Below are 19161 nucleotides of genomic sequence, written 5' to 3'. Positions count from 1 at the left end.
AATTGCTTTTCTTTTTTGAAGCTTTTTGGTCATGAAAAAAATGATTCAAAATTTTGGATTAAAAAAGCTTATCATGCAATTTTCAAGATAATCATTTTGTCATAAAAGTAATAAAATTTTCATAAATCACCAAAGAACGTAGCTGGGTAATTTTAAATAGTTTTAAATTATTATATCTAAGGTAGTGGGCATTTTGACAATCAATAACATGATTGTAATTTCGGTTGATTGTAATTTCGGTCAAAAATTGTTTGTCATATAGTTTTCATGTATGAAAATTGTATGATATGCATTTTTTCATTAACAAAATTACAAATTTGAGGTAAAAAATTTTTAATCTCTTTTTTGGTTGGAAATTTGCCTTTGTGCTCAAATAATAAATTTTGCGAAAACAATTTGGCATGCAAAATTTGACATTTTGTGTTTATAACGTAGTCCAGGATGAGTTTTTACCCAAAAAGTCCAAAAATCACAAAAATGTTTTTATTTTGTAAACACGATTTTTTTTTTTTGTTTCATTTGCTTAAATAATTTTAACTAAAAATTATCTAGCCATTTACAAAAGGTTACATTTTTGGTATATAACTCCATGTGAAAATGTCAAATATAACTTGCATGGCTAAAATCACCATGTTCAGTTTATCTGCGTGGTAAATGCCAGTTAATCTCAGGATTTTCTTATGACAAAAAATCCTTGGTTAGTGTCTCCGATGTAACACAAAATTTCAAAAAAATTTTTTTAAGTATTTCCATTTATTCAAAAATGCTTGTCATGCAATTTCATAGAATGGAAAAAATGCTTGCTATAAAATTTCATAAAATAGAAAAAATAATTTTCTTTGTTATTTTCATACACTTACTTTTGCTCTATGAAATTGTTTGAAAGAGTATTATAAGCTTTTTTTTCGTTTACGAAAATTATATGATAAGTAATTTTTGTCAACCCGGTTATTTCAACAAATGAAAATTGTGCTAATGGACATAATAAGACTGGTAAGAAAAATTCTACAACAAATTTATAAAGCTAAAATTTCGAATATTTATTTTTTTTTGCTAACTAGGAGAGTTGCTGTAGAACAACAGTACAAAGAAAGAATGTGACAAAAGCTGATATTTGTCCAAGCAAAAAAATGAAGTTCAACAAAAGCAGTTCCTAAAAAATTAGCTGCATGATTGGTTTTTTGGGTCTCAGCATTTAGAGATTTAGAATCTAAGTTCAGCAAAAACATCAAAAATTATCACAAAAGATCATAAATAACCAAAAGAAAAAAATTTCATGTAATGAAGGTTTTAGTGACAATGGTTTTTTATATAATTTAATTGTTTTCATGGTTTAGTAAACTGATTTTGTTTTGCTGTTTTGCTGTGCATTTTCCGTTTTTTTGCTAATTAAAGAAACAATTTCTCTTTGGAGAGAAAACTATATTATGCAAAAATAACCAATTTTTGTTCAGAAGTCATAATGTTGATACCTGTAAAAAAAAATCAACAACTGAAAAAGTTGAGCAAGTATTTGAAATTAAAAGAATCGCAGATATCAAATTTCTGTAAAAAGTACCTTCTGAAGTATTTAATGTCAAATGTGGCTTCGAACGATGGTGATTAATCAAATGGTTTTGCTTGCTCTTAGAAAGGGCGCGCTCACAACTTGACTTTCCTAAGACTTTTCTGCGCGCTGTGATAATTTGATGCTAAAATTTTATCGCGCATAATTTTGCGTGCGGCGGATTATCCTCAAAATTGTTCCAAATTCAATTGTGACATGCGAATTGGTCTTTTAATTTCAAACACGATTCTTAAAATCCAGCTTAAATTTCATACCTTATCAAAATTTTTTTTAGCAAAAACTATTCGAGACCGGACAGCCGGAACATACAGAAGGTTTGCCCTGATAAGAGCAGTCTTGGTTATTTTGTATGCGGGGTTTTGCAGTTCACAAAGTTTTCACAGCTGCTTGTATTGAACAATATCATACAGTACTGGATTAAAGTAAATGTATAGAAAAAACCAAAATTAGCTTTTTTCAGGTTTTACCAGACTCAAAAATTTTTGAAAATTCGTGGCGTTACCAAAATTCAATGATTTAAAAATTTACAGCCGCAAAACGGTTCGTTCTGTTGGTTTTTTTATTGATGAGCAGCAACTACAGGGCCATTTCATATAAATTTAGATCAGTTTTTTCCCCATTTAATGTAAGACTTAACGGTTTGACCCAATGAAATAAATAACAATAAATTGTCTGGTAAAGACATCTCAACTTTTAACAGCAAGAAATGAGGTAAAACCTGTTGACATGTTCACACATGTTTTCATACAAATTTCATGAAGCCGCTTAGAAAATCAAAATTCATTTTGAACAAATTTTCGTAAAACGACTTATTTCAGGAGAAGTCAAAGAGGTTGAAAAAGACCAACATGTAATTTTATCAATTGAACGCAAAAAGTATGCCAAATTTTTTCGTACCTTTTCAGAAATGTTCAAAAAAAGTCAGTGAGAAACTTTAATTCCATTTTTCTGATCACATGAAAAGAAATGACTATGCAACGATGAGAATTGACTTTTTAAATATTCAGAAAGATGGGCTTTCATGTGGTCTACGGCTTGAAAAACTCTTTCTTCCAGTTCTTGTTTGTTTTTCGGTTGCGGACTATCATAAACATTTGAACTCAACATGCTCTAAACGTTTTCTATAATGCTGAGGTCCGGGCTTCTGCCGGGCCAAGGTAGATACTCAATTCCTGTCTCCTCAAAAAGTCCAAATTTTTTTTTGAAAGATGAATACTGCCATTGTCTTGTTGCAGAACGAAACCATCGAGGAGAATGTCTGTTGGGATGGCAGTGTCTTTCATAAGCTTAAAAGGATGGCAGTGTCTTTCATAAGCTTGATTTAGGTGTCTGAAATTGTTCAACCAGATATCGTTTTGACAAAAATGTGACCGGTCGAAAAATTCATAACCCATACCATTTAGGAACCACCCCAACATTGACGGTTATTGAGGTAAACTTGCTGATTTGCCTCCATCCAGGAACAACAGTTATCGGGTTCGTCTAGGTTACTTTTTTTTCATCCGTAAAGACGACTTCATCCAGTTTTTTTGAATTAGTCAACCTTTCAATGCTGGGGCGTTCAGTGCTTGGTTTAGTCAACCTTTCAGCGGATAAATCCCGATGAGCGGTTTTTCTGCTGATTTTGAGGGCTATCTCCCTCAGGACTCTTGAGGCTGTCACCCTCTCTTTTCGTTTTTTCAGTAGAGCAATGCATCGTTTTATACACAGTTTTTTGAAGCCAACGGCCACATGCTTGGGTCCCCTCTTTGCTTTCACTCTTGAGTAGTCATTCTAGACCATACACTGCAGTGTTGATCTTGGTAACTTCAGTTCTTGGCTGATTCGGCGATATGAAAAACCATTTGGATGTTTTTCTTTCGCTAACTCGATAATCCCGCGTGAGTGAAGAATGTTAAACACTGACTGTCAATCAAGTTAGGACAGGTACCTGCTATATCAATCGTAAACAGAATCATTTGCGCGCAGCTTGTGACATTTTTCAACAAAACTAAGGGGTGCGAAAAAATTTGGCCAACTTTTGTCTTTCAACAATTGTTTACCACGTATTAAGATGGCACGAAAAATTATGATGCGGAGTGTAAAAAAAGTTGGTATTAAAATGGGTAATTCTGGCTTCCATAGTGGAAATTCTAGTTCGCATCCTAATTTAGCCCATACTGGATTACAATTGTATTCGATTTGACTGCAGTCCAAATAAATAAACGGCTAGGATACAAAAGCTTAAACAGGGGCACAACAGCGGTTCGCCGTAATGAGCTGTACATCTCGTATGTTGGTCCTTTCCTCGTGGATAAATGATCTTAAATTTTTTTAAGCTTTGTCAATATCAAAAATCGTAGACGAGTCAGTTTTCATCCATTTTGCATTTTGGCTTCTTCGCAACTGGTATGGAAAACAAATAGCAATAGATTATCATGTGAGTTCTAGCACGTAAATTAGAGATAGTGGATCTTTACCAAACCGCGCTCCCCTATGGTACGTTGTCAAATCAATCTCCCCCCCCCCCATCCTATTAAGAAAGAGTTGAACTCTTGAGCATATACGAATTTGTCTTGTAACAAATTTCAGCTTTTTTTTTTCAAATAAAGGGAGATAACAAAATGCAGATCCGATACATTTCTTACAGAGAAAACTCATAGTTACCGCGATTACTGACTTTTTAGTACGTAAACTAATGAATTAAAATAAAACTTTAAACAGTTACAACATGAAAACTCATAAGAGAAGAATCAAGTCTTTGGTATATTGGTTTAAACTCCGATTTAATTTATTGAATGGTATTTTATAATGGTTTTCTTTTATTGAATGGTATTTATTCAACAATAACTACTGATTTACTTGTTACAGCAGATTTTTGCGTACCGTTGCTCAAATACACAAGAAGACGTTTTTTTTTCAATCCAAAAAAGTTGTCCAAGCAAACTAAAATGTTGCTGACCAGAAAACTTGTGCCCATAATTGGCCTCGCGTTTCTTGCTTGCAGCTTTGCTTTATCAATTTCGGCCCATTTGAAGCTGTGGGAAGACTGCTACGGTGATTGCGAGTATGGTGTAGATTATTCTCCTCAAACAGGTAGGTTAAAAAGAATTCGTAGGCTATTTTTGTGCGGTTAATCAGCTGTTTTGTAATGGCTTTCATTATGCTACCTCCAGAAATTGATCTGAAAAGATAAACAAAACCAGATAGTATCATATTCAGGATAAATGCAGATTGAGCGAAATAACTTATAGTTTTCTAATGCTTCAATTTTTTTTCTTATGATTTCCTATTTTTCTACTTTTTTATGGTTTCCTATTTTTACAAAATGGTGTCGTGCAGTATAAAAAAAGCGATTTGAATTTTTTTTAAGACTTGATTTTCAACTTGCAAAACCATTCGTCGCGCCATAAAAAAGCTTATAGGAGGCGCGCTTAAAGAGGCGGGAAGGGGTGGGGTTGGGGGGGGGGGGGGGGTTGGTAAGGGAGGTGAGAGTGGGAGAGGGAAGAAGAGGACTATAAAAGCTAGGATACAAAAGCTAGGCTTCAAAACTAGGCTACTCAGCTTCTCCAGAGACATTTTGAGTGATATTTGTTTATAGAGAACGGAGAGATTTGATTTTTCGAGCTGCAAAGCAATCATCAAGTTCCCCTCATTTTTTGAGCCGTACTCAAAAATGTTAAGCGTTATGCCGTTGATAATGTATTCACTCGCTTTTTAAAAATTTTATGATAAAAAACTAATAGTTTTCAAGTAATCAACAAATTGAGTTTACTCAAGCGATCTGGATTCTAAAAAAACCACCGGCTCTACAGATTTATAATTTATAAACCTGTAGACCCAGTTTATAATTTTTCAATACTTGTTTACGCACATATCAGTCGCGACTAAGCCATGCAAATTTCTACAAGCAACAACAAAAAAAAGGTTTAAACGATCCTTGTTGTTGTGAAAACTAAAATGACAAAAAATAAAACTTTGAGTGGAAGGATAATCTGACAAAAACTTGAAATTAATATAATTCTAACCTGAAATTGCTAAATCCAACCTTGTTTGCGAACCCCCAAAAGTAGCTGTTGTAAGTCATTTTTTGATTTGATGTCATTTTTTCTGTACTTTTTTGGTGAAATTTAATTGTTTAAATAACTTTCAGAAACTCCCGGGCTAATCAAGTACGCAAGATTTACCATATTGGCAGACCATTTCTTTTGCTTTGCTCTGGGGATACTTCTGGGTTTCATGCTGTATTTGGAACAAGATGATCACGCACAAAGAGGTGTTGCCTTTGGAGCACGATGTTGTTCGAAGATCCATTGTGAGTAAATGTGGATTTCTTCAACTTTCCCCCCTTTTGCCAGAGAGGAAAATTCTTCATCACTTGCTCTAAAATTCACATATACTTAACCGTTGAATAATTTTTTATGTAGGACACTTCAAAACTAGCTATCTTTAAAAAGAGAATAGTATAAAAGACCGTAAATGTTTTACTATAGCCTTCTGAAGGTGCGTTGGGGTGTTTTAACTGTTTCAGCCTAATTTGCAAAAATTTAAACGGATCAGAAACGATAATGCTCGAATCAAGTTGATTGAAAAGTATGGGCTGCTGAAATGCAATTTGATCAATTTTTTCCATTAATTATATGCTGCGCTTTTTTTGGTTGATATGGTTGCTGTGGGTACTGAAATTTTGCGTGTGAAGTTACGGCGACAGTTTTGTGAGGGAAAATATTTTGGATTCCACGAACAAATTGTCAGAACACTGTATTGCTCACGATCGCTCCAACAATAGACGAGTTTGGGAAATCCAATACAAAGTTGCAGAATGTGGAACGGTTTGTAGAAATACGCTGTCGCCGAATCCGCAACTGTAAGTGGAATCCGCGAACTGGAAGCCGACTCCGCCTTTTGCTTGCGGACTCCAATATTAAAAATAAACATAAAACATTTTGAATTTAATTTTTTTTGTGGGTCATTAGTGAAACAGCAAAATGATTACCAAAAATAAAATAAATCTCCAATCTCAAATACACAAACAATTGAGTGAAATAAGCAAATTCAATTTCAAATTCATTTCTGTTCGGTCTAGATTGCAATATTTTCAAACTAATTTTATTCAAGATTCCTATTTTATTCCAAGTTTAATCCAAAACTCAATTCAAAGTTGTGGATAGCAGATCAAAAATTGGTTCGAAAAAACATGGAAAGATAATTTGATATGCTAATGATGCAACATTATTATGTCGAACTTTAGAGAAAAACAGAATAATTAGGTCAAACTTTAGAGCTATAATCTTATACATACTGCCAAGTCAGAACAAAAACTCGCTATTCGCAAATAACAATTTGCACATTCAATATTATGATGGATTTCCCGAAAAACTCTCACTAAGACAGCGTGCTGGGATATTTATCCTAAATACTAAGAAGCTTACAGTCAAACTTTTAAATAAACAAGGAAATAAAATTTGTTGATGTATACCACGATAATGGTTAAGTAGCTGCTTTTAGTTTTCAGATTTGGAATATACTAACCCAAGCTCTAGTTTTTAATTGTTCTTATGCAAGAACTGGTTTAGTTCAGAATAATAAAAAAAATTTGGAATGCGCTCACAACTTGTGAAATCCGCTCATATTTCAGCTCACATCCGCAGACTCCGTTCAAAACTCATTGCGGATTCTACCTACGTTTTCAGAAATCACTTTCATTTTGCGGTCTTCGCTTATTATTGCGGATTCCAGTTTTCTTCGCTTGTTGCGCAATCTGCAAAAAAAACAAATGTGCCAAAAAAATTGTCGTTTAGGTAATTAAACGCGAAAGCTTCATAAAAGGAATCCACTTGCATTTTGAAACATGTTTGAATAATTGCCTTTGGATTTACTGTCTTACAGAAACCAAATTTTTGTTTATCTGATGTCTAGTGTACAAGTTGGCCTCGCAATTATCCAGCTTTGATCAAGAGTATCGAAACATAGGTCGAGCACGGTCCAAACATACCTAATTTTGGTTAAGAAAGTCGCACATAGGTCAAGATTTGTCAAAACATAGGCCAAGCACAACCTATTTTTTTTTCAATTTATTGAAAAATTTAAAATGTTGAAACTGGAAACTGGACAAAAAAGAGCCAGCTCAGAAAAAACTTTAGTTCGAAAGTTGCAACTTGTAACAATTCTTTGAGATGAAATGCTTACAAAGAAAAAAAACCTTTCAAAGGTAACCTTTTTGTTTTTGAGATCTAAGGGTTCCTGCGGCAAGGAAAAACTTCCACCAAAAATTTTCAGAGGTTCAATTTTCAGACCAACAGGTTGCGTCAAGATTTGTAAAGAAAACAAATGCAAAATAAAATAATAAGTTTGGTAAATTTAAATTTTGACGAAAAAACATCGCATGTTACTGATTCTTATAGCTTTTTTTTTCAGTAGAAGCATCTTATTGAAAAATCATTGATAATCTTTTTTCAGTTTTTTCATGTTGTTTGACAAATAAGAAAAAAGTCTATACATAGGTCGGGCACAGTCAAAATTCAGGTCAAACATCTTTGAAACTTAAGTCAAGCACAGCCGAAACATACCCGATTTCAGGCGAGAAACTCAAAACATAGGTCGAGCACAGCCGAAACATAAGTCGAATACAGTCGAAACTCAATTTGAGAACAGTCAAAACATACCCGATTTCGGCCGAGAAATATAAGTCGAGGACGAGTCAATAATGAGTCGATAGAGTCCAACAGGGCCAAACCATAGGTCGAACGAGGTCGAATAATTTGTCGCATTGCTTCTTAGCGGCAAATTATGCGGACCCAAAATCATTAAAAACTGGTTTCAGACCTGCCATGTGGTTATTATTACGCTATTAGACGTTAAATTTGTATAATTTTTTTTTTCATTTTTCCAAAAAAAAGTTATAACTTGAATTGATTTGAGACAGATTAACACTCTTTTCTTTGTTTTATGTTCACTGTCGGTTAAAAAGTTCATTGTGATGTTCAACAAAGCGGCGACCAGATTTTGTATGCTTACTCCAAGTCAACTGAAACGATTTTTTTTTGAGATTGAAAGGGCTGTGTACCGACTAGCAGAAGAGTCTCAAAAACGATAATACAAAAAACGAGCTAGACTTGAAAAATTTTAAAATAGAAAACAATTATTTTTAACATTATGCTTTTCCAATTTTTGTTATTGTTAACAAGGTTAAATTAATCAATTGTATGACTTTTTGTTGATTTTTATGTTCTTTAGGTTCGAAAAAGCAGGATTATTTGAAGAAATATTTGACAAAATTATTTTAAAAGAGCATATCTTTTGATTTTTTGAGAGTAGAACACGAAGAATTCTGTAGTTTCAGCAGAGATCGTAAAATCTAGAATAGTTTTCTAAAAAATCTACCATTACGAGGCCAAACTGTTTTTTTTGGGAAACGAACGCAGATTCCGCGACAAAGGCGCTCCCTTTGTTCTTCTTTTTTTGTTTCGATTTCTTTGATCGTTCCGACAACGATTTTAACATGATTAAAGACTTGTCTCTGGAATCCAGGAACGTACACACACACACACACACAAAAAAAAATTAATTGCCGCGTAATGACACTTTTTTTCAAAATTTGCTGAAAATTTTGATCTTACTGGAATCGAACTGAGATTTTTATTGCCGTAAAAAGTTACCATGATAACAAACTTTATCAAGTTTACAGCATCAACGCTCAAACAATCAACATTCCTCAGTTTGGAATAACTGTTCCAAGAGATGGTTGTGAATGTAATAATGAATGTTGGAAAAAGGTGCGTTTTTGGTATATTTTCACAGCTTCTAACCACAAAAGATTTTAAAAAATGATAGTACGCAAACAAATATTGATTTTGAATGATAGATTTTTACATAAACTCAAAAAAAATATATAATTTTGGTTTTTTAAAAACGATTTTAAAATGGAAGTGCAAATTTTTTCTCAATCAAGCACCAGTTTTGAGTTTGAAAAACTCAAAAAACTCTGATAAAAGATTTTTACGACCACACTGCGGCAATTTACTTTGCTATTATTAATCACCTTGAAGCTAAGGAAAGGGCAGAGCTGTCATCTTTAAAGGCATTGTTTGTTCAAAATTTCAAATTTGGCTCAAGTACTCAATGGTTGAATACGCTTACGTACAAATTTGAATCCGAGTTATCGTCGTTAAGCAAAAATCTAAAACAATCAAAACGCACAACAGCTTGAATACTTTCCCAATTATCATCGACAACTAAAGTATTTTAGGAAAAACGTTTCAAAAAACAAAATTATTATAACAAATATAAATTAGTTTAATAAAATGAAAAAAGCATATTGGTTAACTTTTATTAAATCCCTTTAATTTAAGTGGATACAATTTTGAAATCAAAAACAGTTAAATCCAAATGCTTTTCATCAAATCCTGATTGAACTAAATTTGAATTAAAACAAGACTGCTTGTATCAGGGCGAAGCCCTGAAAGTTCCGACTGCCTTTTAAGGTCTATGGAGCATTAACAAGATGAAAAATTTCAAAGAAATTTAAAAAAAAATGAAAAAATTTGAGATTTTATGTAAAAACATCCCCCCACACGTCATATTAAGTACAAAGGGATAAATTTTGCGCCTATTAACAAATCAATTATGACATATAAGCTTCCTTAAACCAATTTGGAACGATTTCCAAGACTGATTTAATCTCGCTTACGCGTTAATAGCGCAAAATTTATCGCGCGTTAATTGTCGCAAATTGGCCAAAATGGCAATCTTTAAACCCCCATAACTTTACGAAAAATAATCACAGGTAAAATATCTTTTCAAATTCAAAACCAAGACAACAATACCTTTCGAATGATATAAAAAAAATTCCGTCAAAAATGGCTAGTCAAAAAGTCGAAATTTGTCTGAAGAAAAAAAACCCACCCCCAGCACAAATATTCCGTTACTTTCGTATCGAAAGTCGGAACAAAAAAGATAAGAATAAGCTTTGATGCTTTGTTAATTGACCTCAAATAAATGATGAGTCCTTCTTGCTCTCGTGCGATCAGTATTGTTACGAAACAACTGCTGTCTTATCAGAGTGTTCCACAAATCGCAAAACTAGGTATCATTTCGAACAGATTGTAGATTATTTTATGCGCTGCGTTGAGACTTTCTTGCTCTCATGCGCTCAGAATTGTTTAAAAAAGACTGCAGTCTCATGTTATATAGTCCGATAAATTGCAAAAAAAAGAAATACCATACTGAATAGATTGTAAATTTTCAGTATGCGCTGCGCTTACGCATTCTTGCTCCCATGCGATCAGTTTTGTTAAAAAAAGACTGCAGTCTCAAGTTATATAGTCCGATAAGTTGCAAAAAGAGAAATACCATTTTGAATAGATTGTAAATTTTCATTATGCGCTGCGTTTAGGCGTTCTTGCTCTCATGCGATCAGTATTGTTTAAAAAAGACTGCAGTCTCAAGTTATATAGTCCGATAGTTGCAAAAAGAGAACTAACATTTTGAATAGATTGTAAATTTTCAGTATGCGCTGCGCTTACGCATTCTTGCTCCCATGCGATCAGTTTTGTTTAAAAAAGACTGCAGTCTCAAGTTATATAGTCCGATAAGTTGCAAAAAGAGAAATACCATTTTGAATAGATTGTAGATTTTCATTATGCGCTGCGTTTAGGCGTTCTTGCTCTCATGCGATCAGTATTGTTTAAAAAAGACAGCAGTCTCAAGTTATATAGTCCGATAGTTGCAAAAAGAGAAATACCATTTTGAATAGATTGTAGATTTTCATTATGCGCTGCGTTTAGGCGTTCTTGCTCTCATGCGATCAGTATCGTTTAAAAAAGACTGCAGTCTCAAGTTATATAGTCCGATAGTTGCAAAAAGAGAAATACCATTTTGAATAGATTGTAAACTTTCATTATACGCTGCGATTATGCCTTCTTGCTCTCATGTGATCAGTATTGTTAAAAAGAGTTAGTAGTTTCAAGTTATGTTGTCCCATACATTGCAAAAAGAGAGACAGTTATTTGCTTTTGTTCTGCTTTTCAAAGAACATGTTTTTGCTCGTATCAGAGCGTGATCCCTTCGATATCTTTTTTTGTTTCGTCGAGAATGCGGGTAAAAATACAAAAAACTAAAATCTTAAAATATTGGATCTTTCTTCTGGTATATTTAATAGCGGACGTCAACTGAAAACAATTAGTTTTGGGTAAAAAACAAACTATCATTCCAAAATCAGAATGCTAGAAAGAACTAATTAAGAACACATTTATTGGGAAGGTGAGTCATCTGGTTGACCCAGAAAGATCTGAAACGCTGCACTCTATTTTATGAGCTTCAGTTGTGCTTTGTGAAAAGTTCTGCGAGGGTCGGGCTATTAGCATGGCCGTGTACTAGGACTATAAGCGTCCAAAAAAGTACATAAATTTTTTCGTAAGTAAGGTATTGATACGCTGCGCTCTAAATGAAAGAGATTCTTCAGATGTAATTAAAGTTCTAACTTTATGGAGGTCAAAAACTGCTAGCTTTTGGCCATTTTGAGATTTTAAAGGCAGAGATGTTTGCAATTGCTGAGAATGCTACTATCTGTTCTGGCTCAAAAAACCTTCAAAAATGAATGGGCATAATTGGAAGCAATACTTTTTGTTTATGCTGTTTTTGTGTATTGTTTCAAAACAAAAGAAAAAGCTTTTTGAATTTTGTCAAATTTTTCAAAACAAAAACAATTTTTATTTTAATTCTTAGGGCAGCGCTAACATTTGGCCAAAAAACGTTGTTTCAGGAAATGTGGCAGCCAAAACAATTAGAACGTTTTGTGAATTCTAGCATCTCATGATGAGCCCTTTTGTCTAGTTTTTTTCAGTGGCAGCAAAAAGCTAAGACTGCTCATATCAAGGTGAAGATTTTAAAAACTATGGAGCAAAAATAACATGAAAATTGACCCAACACGTCATGAAAAACACAAAGTGATAAATGTCACTCCTAGTAACATATCAAATATGGCAAATAAGCTTCCTTCAACCAATTTGGATCGATTTCAAAGACCGATTAAATCTCCGCTTACGCGTTGATAGGGCGACAAAATCGCGCGTTAATTGTCCCAAATTGGCAAAAATGGCAATCTTCAAATTCACATAATTTAACAAAAAGTGATCACAGGTGAAATGTTTATTTTTAAAATTTTAGCTCAAGACAACAAGAACATTTGAATGAGATCAAAATCCGGCAAAAATGGCTAGTTGAAAAGTCAACCGAGCACAAACATTCCGTTTCTTTCGTTACGGAAGTCAGAAAAACAAGACTTTTTGCATCAGGACGAAACCCTGAATGTTTCGACTGCCTTTTATGGTCTATGGATCAGTAATAACATTAGAAAATTTTTTAAAAATTGATAAAAATGTATATTAAAAATTCGGGTTTTTTGAAAAAAAAACCATTCCCCTACACATCATTAACAATACAAAGTGATAGATTTCGCTCCTAGTAACAAATCAATAGCAAGTAAGCTTCCTTCAACCAATTGAATCTCCGCTTACTCGCTAATAGCGCAAAATATATCGTGCGTTAATTGTCCCAAATAGGCTAAAATGGTAGTCTTAAAATTCCCATAACTGAACAAAAATTATCACAGGTGAAATATATATTTTTACAAATTTGAGCTAAAGACAACAAAAACTGCCGACCCCCTGCCGACCCCCTTTGTGCTATTTTGAGATATCCAATTTTGACTGACTCTAAAACCCTAAACTTTTTCTGAAAGCGCCTTTGGCGCCAAACTCATACTAATTTTGAGGAGCGAGCGCGCGCCGAAAAAACGCAAATTTTTTGGTCAAAATTTTTCAAAAAGTGTCTAAAAACGCGTTTTTTGGTCTGTTTTTTCAAAAATTTGCCTGCGGCCCAGAGAATATGGCAATCTTCAAATTCACATAATTTAACAAAAAGTGATCACAGGTGAAATGTTTATTTTTAAAATTTTAGCTCAAGACAACAAGAACATTTGAATGAGATCAAAATCCGGCAAAAATGGCTAGTTGAAAAGTCAACCGAGCACAAACATTCCGTTTCTTTCGTTACGGAAGTCAGAACAACAAGACTTTTTGCATCAGGACGAAACCCTGAATGTTTCGACTGCCTTTTATGGTCTATGGATCAGTAATAACATTAGAAAATTTTTTAAAAATTGATAAAAATGTATATTAAAAATTCAGGTTTTTTGAAAAAAAAAAACCATTCCCCTACACATCATTAACAATACAAAGTGATAGATTTCGCTCCTAGTAACAAATCAATAGCAAGTAAGCTTCCTTCAACCAATTGAATCTCCGCTTACTCGCTAATAGCGCAAAATATATCGTGCGTTAATTGTCCCAAATAGGCTAAAATGGTAGTCTTAAAATTCCCATAACTGAACAAAAATTATCACAGGTGAAATATATATTTTTACAAATTTGAGCTAAAGACAACAAAAACTTTTGGATGAGATAAAAATCCGTCAAAACTGGCTAGTTAAAAAGTTGAAGGTTACATGAAGTTTGATGACTACAGCCACCAGTGGGTTTATGGGGATGGGGCGGACCCCCTGCCGACCCCCTTTGTGCTATTTTGAGATATCCAATTTTGACTGACTCTAAAACCCTAAACTTTTTCTGAAAGCGCCTTTGGCGCCAAACTCATACTAATTTTGAGGAGCGAGCGCGCGCCGAAAAAACGCAAATTTTTTGGTCAAAATTTTTCAAAAAGTGTCTAAAAACGCGTTTTTTGGTCTGTTTTTTCAAAAATTTGCCTGCGGCCCAGAGAATTTGGTCAAAATAGGGTCTATATAGTGATTTAGGGGAGCTAAAAAATTTCGACAAAATTTTCGAAATTTTTTGAAAATCCATACCCCTTTCCCCCTCCTCGAGAAAATCCTAGATCCGCCCCTGACCACAGCTAAACTATCAACTCCAGGATTGAACAAATCGATTTTCAAAATAGTTTCTTCGCAACAAAATTTGCTGTTCCACAACAGCTTTCATTTTCTGATTAAACTTGTGACCAAAAACCGATTTGGTATAAACATTTTTGCGCGTGGTCAATAAAATTTCAAAAATTTTCGTACTTTGCATATATATTACAATTCTTTTATTTGCAGGAAACACTTGCACAAATGGAATGTTACGAGATCTAGTTGTGTCATTTGAGAATTTGCAGATTTGCTAGTTTTAGATCTCGAATTTGCTGTCACGGAATCCGTAACAGCAGCTGAACTGTTTGAAGTTAATGTTGACTGCGGATTTAATAATCAAACTTAGAAAACATAGAAACCACTAAAATATTGAACAAAACCAAAGCCACAACGGAAACCATGACCAAATTTTGCCAGTTTTTGAGGATTTGGTGACCAAACATTGCACAAGCAAATTCACCGAATCCGTGGTTTAACAAGATTAGATACAAAACAGATCACAAACCAAACGAAGATACGGATTCAGACATTTGCTCACGGATTGCGCAACATATTCTTGAGATTCCATGTAATAAAGCTTGTGCGCCTTATAAGCTCAAAAATTTACTTTGAAAAAAAAATAAGATACCTTGTAATGAAACGCTTCTATTTAAAAGAACTAGTTTTTTAAACTAATGTTTTTTATTTTGGGCTCTTCGGGAAAAGACAGTCGGGCTCTTTCTGATGTACTCTCCCTCCTTACGATAGTCGTTAGCAATAATATTGGATTGAAAATGAAGAAAAATATTTTTTTCTCGTTCCTTTTCTCGAAAAGTTGGTCGTTCATTCGTTTGCAAAAAAACTTCCGTTGTTTTTTGTGGATTTTGTGCTATAAAACTGGTCATTGTGAGCAGACAATTTTTACAAAAAAAAATCTGCTTCTTCGTCTACCATGGGTGGATCTAGGATTTTCTCGAGGGCGAAATTTTCAAGACAAACTCAGTTTTAGTGAATAATAGCTAAGCCAATTAGATTTTATTGAGCTCTCTTAAAACACCCCACAGACTATTTTGAGAAGGTTTTCTGCACTTTTGACTTTTGAAGACTGTCGGAAATTTAAAGTTACCTGAGATCTTACGATGACGGGATTTTCAGCCACGCTTGCTTTTCTTCTGCGTCATCGTTTAAACTCCTTGCTTTCCACTCCATAAAACCTGTATAAAATCTGTAGATAATCAGCTGATAGTCAGTATTAAATTCTCTTTAATAAAACCTGTATATAGTCAGTAGATAATCTGTATAACACTTGTATAAAATTGTTAATATTGCCCAAAATTTATAGGGGTTGTAACAGTTTCAATTTTGACCCATCAGAGCTTTAATTCATGATTTCTTTTCACAAGTTTAACAAAAAATTGTAATCAGGAAAAACTTTCCTCAGTGTTATAGAGAGATGAACTCACTTGAGAAAACTATTTACCGCAAACCACAATTTTTATGAGTTTACTCTAAGATTTTGTAACCTAATGGTTCCCGCGGTAAAAAAAATTTAGTGCAAAATTTTTTGAAATGTCATTTAAAAGATCAAATTTTTCAGCACAATTTTGTAGAAAAAAAAATCAACAAAAATTTAGAAAAATTAATAACGAGCAATTAGTTTTTCTGCAAATTGTTTCTACAATACTGAAATTTTTTTAACAGATCAAATATCAGTTCATAAAATTCAATGAAAAAAGTACCTTATAAATTTTTTTCAATATGCTCATATGATCTGATTGGCGAGTATGAGAAAATCTGTTTGTAATCTGTATTTAATCTGTATATAATCTGTATACAAGTTTAAAATGATCATTTTTTAAATTGTAGATAATTTGTAGATAATCTTGAGTGATTTAAGTTTTTAGAGAACCGCGTATTCATACTCATCAGCAAGCAAATAAGCACTATATTAACCAATCAGAATTGAGAAGAGAAAGCAAATGTACGAATTAAGTAATTAAAATTCATTAATTTTTTCTTCGTCTCAATTCTGATTGGTTAATTAAGTGTTTGTCTGCTTACTGAAGACTTTAAACTCCCTTCAGTCTGCTTGCGTCATCGTTTAAACTCCTTGCTTTCCACTCCATAAAACCTGTATAAAATCTGTAGATAATCAGCTGATAGTCAGTATTAAATTCTCTTTAATAAAACCTGTATATAGTCAGTAGATAATCTGTTTAACACTTGTATAAAATTGTTAATATTGCCCAAAATTTATAGGGGTTGTAACAGTTTCAATTTTGACCCATCAGAGCTTTAATTCATGATTTCTTTTCACAAGTTTAACAAAAAATTGTAATCAGGAAAAACTTTCCTCAGTGTTATAGAGAGATGAACTCACTTGAGAAAACTATTTACCGCAAACCCAAACCACAATTTTTATGAGTTTACTCTAAGATTTTGTAACCTAATGGTTCCCGCGGTAAAAAAAAAATTAGTGCAAAATTTTTTGAAATGTCATTTAAAAGATCAAATTTTTCAGCACAATTTTGTAGAAAAAAAATCAACAAAAATTTAGAAAAATTAATAACGAGCAATTAGTTTTTCTGCAAATTGTTTCTACAATACTGAATTATTTTTTTAACAGATCAAATATCAGTTCATAAAATTCAATGAAAAAAGTACCTTATATATTTTGTTCAATATGCTCATATGATCTGATTGGCGAGTATAAGAAAATCTGTTTGTAATCTATATTTAATCTGTATATAATCTGTATACAAGTTTAAAATGATCATTTTTTAAATTGTAGATAATTTGTAGATAATCTTGAGTGATTTAAGTTTTTAGAGAACCGCGTATTCATACTCATCAGCAAGCAAATAAGTACTATATTAACCAATCAGAATTGAGAAGAGAAAGCAAATGTACGAATTAAGTAATTAAAATTCATTAATTTTTTCTTCGTCTCAATTCTGATTGGTTAATTAAGTGTTTGTCTGCTTACTGAAGAGTATGAATTCGCGGTTGTCTGAATACTGCTACGTAACCAGATAATTTGTTTTTATTTTGTATGTAATCTGTACACGGTTTGTATTTAGTATGCATGAAGTTTGATATAGATCAAACAGTTTTGAATTGTTTCGTAAGGATGATATAATAATGCAGATAAAACTTTTACAAAACAAAATGCATTATAATCGCTTATTGTTTCGACTTTGGTACTGTTAGTGCTCGGGGTGGGTTTTTTTTATTCAGACAAATTTCGACTTTGTAAGTAGCCATTTTTGACGGATTTATCTTATGATTCATAAGGTATTGTTGTCCTGAGCTTAAAACTGAAAAAAATATATTTCACCTGTGATCATTTTTTGTAAAGTTATGTGGGTTTAAAGATTATCATTCTGGCCAATTTGGGAAAATTAACGCGCGATATTATAATTTTGCACATTTAGAAAATAGTTCCAAATTGGTTCATGGAAGCTTATATGCCATAATTGATTTGTTAATAGGAGCGATACTTATCACTTTGTACTTTATATGGCGTGTGGGGGATGATTTTCACAAAAATCTGAAGTTTTCACAAGAAAACTGAAGTCTGCTCCATAGACCTCAAAAGGCAGGCGGAACATTCAGGGATTCGCCCTGATACGAGCAGTCTTGTTTAAACTAAATAATCGAATTGTTAGTATATCAAATTACAACAGGTCTGAAACTTTTTTCTATAAATATTCACTGCGGGCCAATTTAGATTTTCTGTATTACATTTTCTGTTTTCTTTTGTAATTTTGAAATACAGTTTTAGCAGTTTTAGACTGTACTGTTTCGAAACCTGAGAGAGAATGAAGCTGATCTAAAAAAACAATGAGCGAAGACTTAAGAACAGGGTATTTAGGCTGCGTTAGGTTTTTGGACTCCGATTTCTAATTGATTCTGTGAAATTTTATTTTATCTTTGGATATGGGAATAATGAAAAAGTCAAATTTTGAAAACAAATGTTGAAAGTGGTCTACAAATTGTTGAACAGTTTGGATGATAAATTTTGCTGCCATTTCAGGCATCAAACTCGGTTTTCTGATCTATTGCCTGATGACCGAAATCGAGGTTGGTTGGGTCGCCGGACTGATGTGGGGATCCTTTGTTCTGTCAGTCTCTCTCGCGGTTGATCTCCAATTGACTCTGTGTCTCCTCAGAGTTCCCAAGACTCAGCAGCCGCAAGCGACCTCGTCTCCACAAATGACTGACGTAGCGCAATTGGTTAATAATGAGCACATGATTGATGAAAAGCCTCAAAATGCTCACCACGCCCAGAACAGTCAGAAGTCTCACCCTCCGGATAATCTATTTTTTTGACTAACCATTCTCAATCGATAAACTGGCATAAACTCGAAATGTGAATAATTGCTGTAAATTGATTTTATCAAGCTCTTTTAAAACACCCCAAAGGCTATTTTGAAAGAACTTTCTGCACTGTTGATCTTTGAAAACTGTCTGGAGTTTTTAGTTATCGCTGTAAATAAAATTTGCTTATCAAAAACTTTTATGTTATCAGAAAATGTTCACTGCTGCCTGGGTTTAGACAGTCGTCTTTATACCCTCTTCATTCAAAACCGCGCTAAAGAATTCACAGTCTTGGCACAAGATTGACAGACAGAGGGATCAGTGTAAAAACCAGGTGTGACAGAGGGTCCCAAATCAAATTAAGTAACTAACTCAGCAATAAAATCTGCAA

The 19161-nt window shown here is 33.3% G+C and overlaps 1 long non-coding RNA gene across 1 annotated transcript; it reads left to right on the top strand.

Moving 5' to 3' along the window:
* The first annotated feature begins 4344 nt into the window (after positions 1-4344).
* LOC134844549 (uncharacterized) lies at positions 4345-18954 on the top strand. The gene is made up of 3 exons (XR_010162690.1): positions 4345-4642; positions 5700-5861; positions 18487-18954. It is a non-coding gene; the product is annotated as an uncharacterized LOC134844549 (long non-coding RNA).
* The last annotated feature ends 207 nt before the right edge of the window (positions 18955-19161 follow it).

This window comes from Symsagittifera roscoffensis, chromosome 4, assembly GCF_963678635.1.
Source record: "Symsagittifera roscoffensis chromosome 4, txSymRosc1.1, whole genome shotgun sequence".
Classification (NCBI taxonomy): Eukaryota; Metazoa; Xenacoelomorpha; order Acoela; family Convolutidae; genus Symsagittifera; species Symsagittifera roscoffensis.
The sequence above is the reverse complement of the archived record's forward strand: the minus strand, read 5'-3'. Positions and strand labels throughout refer to the sequence as shown.